Source organism: Poecilia formosa, unplaced genomic scaffold (genome assembly GCF_000485575.1).
Source record: "Poecilia formosa unplaced genomic scaffold, Poecilia_formosa-5.1.2 Scaffold53, whole genome shotgun sequence".
Taxonomy (NCBI): Eukaryota; Metazoa; Chordata; class Actinopteri; order Cyprinodontiformes; family Poeciliidae; genus Poecilia; species Poecilia formosa.
In genome coordinates this window covers 1,459,288-1,465,917 of record NW_006799992.1, presented here as the reverse complement: position 1 = coordinate 1,465,917, position 6,630 = coordinate 1,459,288, and positions in this window count along the sequence as shown.

Sequence of the window (6,630 nt, the reverse complement as noted above, 5' to 3'; positions counted from 1 at the left end):
GTACAATCCTGTACAGCTCTGCTTCAGGATTGGTCCTCCAAAAATAGTTGTTCAGCATCCCATCAGAATATCTTCCTTCCTTTCCAAACTGAGTTGGCTCTGAATGACGCTGATTGCAGATAAGGTGGAATTCACACCTCCTGGTCCACTCCAAAGTGAAGTCTGTTTTATATAAATTTCATCATCTGTACCTGCACACAAGATCCACACTGGGCTCTCGAAGGATTTTGGCATGCATGTGAGGTGCTTTGAGACTGTCCTGACAATGACGTAAAACTCCCATTAAAGGTTGACACTGAACACGCAGCAGACAAATATGACTCAAACTGTAGCCCCATTCACATGTTAACTCCACAGTGAACACAGTACCAAGACCCACTCAGTGCAGTTCACGTAATCATTTCAACAACATACAAGGCGATCTGCTAAAATCCCATCAGACGCTTTTGGTCAACATTCAGTTTTTATTAGCTTCTGCTCTCAAGATCTGATCACAAGGCCTAGGCAACAAATATAGATCATGGAACAAAAATATGATCTGAAAGAGAGAAAAATAATCCCCGTATGATCAATTTTATCCTTGCAGAACTCAAAAACAGTATTATATCCCTGCTGAGAGATCACATGAAGTACTACTCTTTCGTAAAATACCAAAACAGAGTCAATGCAGCGAAAAATCAAAAGGCAATTTTCCATTTGTGATAAACACATTCCCAGCTGGTGCAGTAGTTAGCTCTATTGCAGTATTAAAGTTCTAGGTTTCATTCCTGGCCCTGGAGGGTTTTTTTTGCCTGCATGAAGTTTGCTCTCTGGGTACTCTGGCTTCCTCCCACAGTCCAAAAACATCACTGTCAGGCTTGAAAGGGTTACTCTAAATTATTCTTAGGTATGACTAAGAGTGTGCATGGCTGTGTGTCTCTGTGTTTCCCCTGATGGATGGAAACCAGTCCACGCACATTACGGTAACCTGTAGCCTGCCTCTTGCCCAGTGGATGAACTGGATCAAGTAATGTTAACTATCCCTGCACCCGTTTTATAAGTCAATTTTGCATTTGTTAAATTTAATGCAATTTTTCCATTTCTAGTACCGTATTTTCCGCACTATAAGGCGCACTGGATTATAAGGCGCACCTTCAATGAATGGCCTATTTTAAAACTTTTTTCATATATAAGGCGCACCGCATTATAAGGCGCATAAAATAGACATTACAGTAGATGCTGGAGTTACGTTATGCATCCACTAGATGGAGCTCCACTAAATGGAATGTCAACAAAACAGTCCGACTCCGGTCGGCGAGGAGAGCCTTCCGCGACTGGGCCGGGGCGTGGCCGGACGATGGTCACCCTTCTCTGTTCGCGCACAGCATGTTCATGGAGAACGTGGTGCTAAATGACCTGCAGATGACCTGATTATAGACCGTCGGTAGGTAGATAGGTCAGTCAAACTTTATTAACAAACCAGCGTTCTGACAACTATCCCAGCATGCACCGCGCGCTTCTTCTTCTTCTACGGGCGAAAATGAAGTCGGCGGCTGCTTACCGTAGATACTAGACCTGTTGTGGCTCAATATCGGTCCATATATAAGGCGCACCGGATTATAAGGCGCACTGTCGGCTTTTGAGGAAGTTGAAGGTTTTTAGGTGCGCCTTATAGTGCGGAAAATACGGTATTCTGTTTGAATTAATTACCATGGATTTTACGAATCAACCTTTAAAACTTTCTACAGCTTTGGGTTAATCTGTGGTGCAAAATTATTTCAGAATAATTCATTAGAATTAGGTGGTTACAGTTAAATAAACTGAATGGAAATTTCAATTCCATTCAGTTTATTTAGCGTATTATACCAGTTTATTGAAAATATTCCTACATGGATGACTTATAAACAGACAAAAGTAATGTATAGCTCACCAGAAATACTTTTAAACACTAAATAAAATGTTCTAGAGATGAAGGACACACTGAAACCACAGAGTTGCTGCTTACATTTAGCTATGAACAGAGTATTTAGGAATGTGTCCGTTGATTTTGAATAAAGTTAGAACTTTTCAGTAACCTTACAGCATTCAAGTCTTTAGTACATTGATCATATATACTGAGATATTAATTTTCTGCTGTGCATTGAATGCTCTGTATAAAAAAAAGAAAGCAAATAGAAACCTGCTCTGCAACTGCAGGTGTAATCTGCATTCATTTCCAATGGGAAAACAAGCAAGACTGTGCTTTGTGTAAAAGATTCAGTAATTAAGGGACGGTGTCATCCATAACATAACCCCCTTCACACGGCGTGTTTACACACTTGTCTGATCTTTCATCGGTTGCAGCAGCAGATACAGTGGCGGTGTTTGCAGCTGTAGGTGGGGCACTTGCCTGATGAGAGAGAGAGAGAGAGAGAGATGCGGCAGATAAACAATGAAGAAAATCATTCTTGGACGTGCATACTAAATAAAACATAAAACAGTCACATAAATGCTGATCAAATCAAACATAATTTATCTGTGTTTACTTTGATCCGTGCCAGGAGCCGTTATGCTGCTGAAAACTGCAATGAATGCCCGTGGGCACAAGAGAGCGTATATAATTTGTTCCCAGCATGCAATTCATTGATGTTAAAGCTGTTTCCCATCACTATGCTGTTTTTAAAGCACTATATGAGCTTGTGTGCTGCTTGATTTAATCTGATTTGCATTGTCTGACTTTGGCAAATATTGGTGGAATAGCGTAAAATTACAGAAAAACACAATTTGAATGAAGTAGATTTTTGTTTGAAATAATTTGATTGTCTGAATTCTTTGTGAACTGACTTATTGCATTTTGCTTAATTTTGCTTCATTATTGAAATCAACAGTTGTGTCACAAAAAGAGACAATGACGTTCAAGCAGTATTTTGTCCTTTGTTTTACACATTCTATCAAGTGGTCTCAAGTTTTACTTTTGAAGTCTCTGTCACTATGAGGATGACAAGTTGAGAAAATAAACATCTTTAATATTTAAAGTCAAAATCTTCATTATTCTTTAATCCACTGCACAACAACTAATTGAAGCTCTTTTGTCTGCTGAATCATTTTACCCATCAGTGAGTGAACATTTGTATGGTTTTGGTCAAAAGTTAAAAGTAGCTGGTGTTGTGCTTTTATGTTCTTTTTTTTTTGTTTTTTTTGGGTTTTTTTGTGGACAAAACCATTCCTGTTTTCACATTATGCTTCAGGAACACCTATATCTCTCAGTATAAAGGGTACAGCAGGAATTAACTGTGTTGTGCTGCGCCAAGATCTGTTCTCTACTTCCTTTTTCTCCCTGCTTTTGTAAAAGCAGAAGCAATCATGCTGACAGTAGCCTCTCTTCAGACTCTCGTAAGCACATAAATTTTTGCCTCCCCTGAGACTCTGCCTGGAAGAGTTGTGGAGAGTGGCTGTGACAAACACCTATGGATCTTCCTGTCCACGGTGCCAAAACCTGCTCATATTTTTTTTTAAGCAGTCAGAGCAATATCCGCTTTTGCAAACTCAGTTGAGAGCACGCAAAGGTGTGAGTACGCTTAAAGATGATGCATGTTTGACTTGCAAAGATATGTTCAGAGCATGCGGCTCTGTTTCCAGCCATTACTGAAATTTGCCTGGTATGTTAAATTATTAAGGAGCCGACATCTCAAACTTATTGGAAATATTTCTACCAACATTGGGCCTTTTTAAATATTAAAACAACTTCTTAGAGATCGGCAGAACCTGCAGTTTTACCTTCAAACCTTGAGAGACTGATCTGTACCCTTTACGCATTTTTATCATTATTGGATGGCTGTGAAATTCTGCACCAAAATCCAGGGTCAAAACAAGATAAATAATTGTTTTGGGTGCTGCTTTTACACTTTCTATAGTGCAGGTAGCACAGCTTTTAATCCATAATTCTTAAAATAGACTAGAAGGATTGCCCTTGAAAACCTAATCTCAGAGTTACACCTCCTTCCTAACTCCCACTTCTCTTCTGGATTTTGCTAAAGCTTTCAAATTATGCCTTTACAGACTATTCATATCCTTTGAACATTTTTCCAGTTTTGTCTCATTTAAAATCCACACGCTTTAATTTCTCTTACGAGTCAGAACAACACAAAGTATTAGCTACTTTGTTGAACGGAAAGATGACGGTACATGGCCTTCACAGTTTTGGCACAACCAAAATCTGAAAGTGGTGTGCTGTTATATTTAGTTGCCCCTTAATTTGATGCCAGCAAATAAAATCCAGTATTGTCAATTGACTTCAGAAGTTGTTTAAACAAACAATAGAGTGACTCTATATATATTTTAGTATCAGTAAAGACCCAACTGGAAAGGTCTCACATATCTGTTAGCAACAATTAGCCAACAAACAGCATCACAAACAACAAGGAACAGACCAGGCAGGCCATGGATGAAGTTACAGAAAGATTTAAAGAAAGGCGACATCATAAAACAATATTCCAAGCTTTGAGCAACTCGATGAGCACTTTTAAATCCATTGACATATAATGGCGAAGGTTTGGTACTACTGCATCACTACCAGGGAATAAAACAGGGGGACCATGGTAAATGTGTGAGAGTTGCAGATGGGACAACCATGAGCTGTGCAATCTAAAGAGCTGGATTTTATGGAAAAATGGCACAGAAAAAACAAATTGTTGAAAGAAAGCCATGAAAAATAACATTTGCAAGTTGTCCCATTTTATGTAGGGGATACAGTATGCATGTGGAGGAAACTATTCCAGTTAAATTTGATGAATTTGTAAACTTTTGGCCCAAACAAAAAAAACCCCACTGTACATCACTCTCAACACACCATCACCATCATGGAATAAGGAAGTGCCAACATTATGCTGTAGAAACACTTTGTTTTTTTCAGCAGAAACAAGGAAGCTGGTTAGAGATGAGTGGTAAATGGATGGAGTAAAATATATGGGGATCCCAGAAGAGGGTGGCACAGTGGCACAGTTGGTAGAGCTGTTGCCTTGCAGCAAGAAGGTTCTGGGTTCAACTCCAGGCCCCAGTCTTTCTGCATGGAGTTTGCATGTTCTCCTTGTGCATGTGTGGGTTTTCTCCAGGTCCTCCAGTTTCCTCCCACAGTCCAAAAACATGACTGTCAGGTTAATTGGCCTCTCTAAATTGCCCCTAGGTGTGTGTGCATGGTTGTGTGTCTCTGTGTTGTCCTGTGACAGACTGGCAACCTCACCCAGAACAATAGCTGGAGATAGGCACCAGCACTCCCCCCCCAACCCCACTGAGGGACAAGGGTGTAAAAAAGATGGATGGATGGGATCCCAGAAGAAAATATTTCAGAGATTGTAAAAAACTTCATATTGCTTATATATGAAAGAGAGCCAGTTATAATCTTTTGTAAAAGTCTTTTTAGTCTCTCTGTTAGATATGAAAGCACTAATCAAAATCCTGAAACTTGTAATTTGCCTATCTATCCCCTCTCATTTGCCAAATGTACTTTAGTTGTGCAATGATAGGCCTTAACAACACTTGGTTACTGTTTCAAATCAAATAGAATTTCACACGTTGTTTTGTTGGTATTTCCTCATTTCCTCTTTTGCAGAAATAGAACCTTGTCTATCTTCTTGCTGAAGGAGATAAGTCATTTTTTTACATAAAAAATATCTTGTGGTCTTTTTGTAAGATCTTTGTCTTGCTTTTATTCAAAACAATCTTTTGTTTCTGCATGATGCCACCGTTTTTAGATTTTCCAGCTAGCTGCTAATGTAAAGATCTTTTACTAGTACTGTTTTTACTCATCCTAAACATTTGCATTTCCCATGTCTGCTGCTGAGTCATTGCATACTTGCAGGCAGGTTAAACCACACACCATAGATAAGATATTAAGTGCTGAAACAACCAATCAGGTGACAAGAATCATGTCCTAATTAATCATGCAGAACTACCACGTCACACATTTTTTAAAGTTTGCTTTCATATTCTCAGTTTTGACTGTTAGGAGCTTAATTTATCCTGCATTCAGAAATAAAAGGGGAACTAAATTACCACCTTACTACTGGGGAAAATCTGCAAAAACCCTAAGAAGAACTAACATTTCCTTAAGAAGAAGTGTCTTGTTAAGACGTCTTTAAATGTACTTCACCTGGAAATGTTGTATGCTTGACCTGATAAACCATTAGACTAAGTTAATTTGTCAGAATTATGCTATATTGAAAAAAAATACTTTCTGGAAATTCTGCCTCAACCAAGAATTATTATTATTACTGAGTTGCTTAAGTCTGGGCCACTCAACTCTGATATATCTCTTCACTCTGTTGTAGAAAATGTAAAAAATCTATTAGACTGTCAGCACAGTCTATTGGATTCTGACCAAAATAAAAATGCCTTAGTACAGTGTGATTACATTAACATTAACAAAACAAAATTCTGATCCCCAGTGTGTTAAACTAAAAATTTTTTAAATCCTTCCACATTTACATCTCATGTTTCCTTTGATACTTACAGTTTACGGTTTCCTCTCAGTCATATAAACTACAACAATGACTCTGGCTCCAGGGAGCTGTAATACATAACACATGTAACAATGTTATGCATCTTTTATGTTTTAATTAACTCTGGATATCAACATGTATGCACCACATACAACACATTTTTTGCTTCATGTCC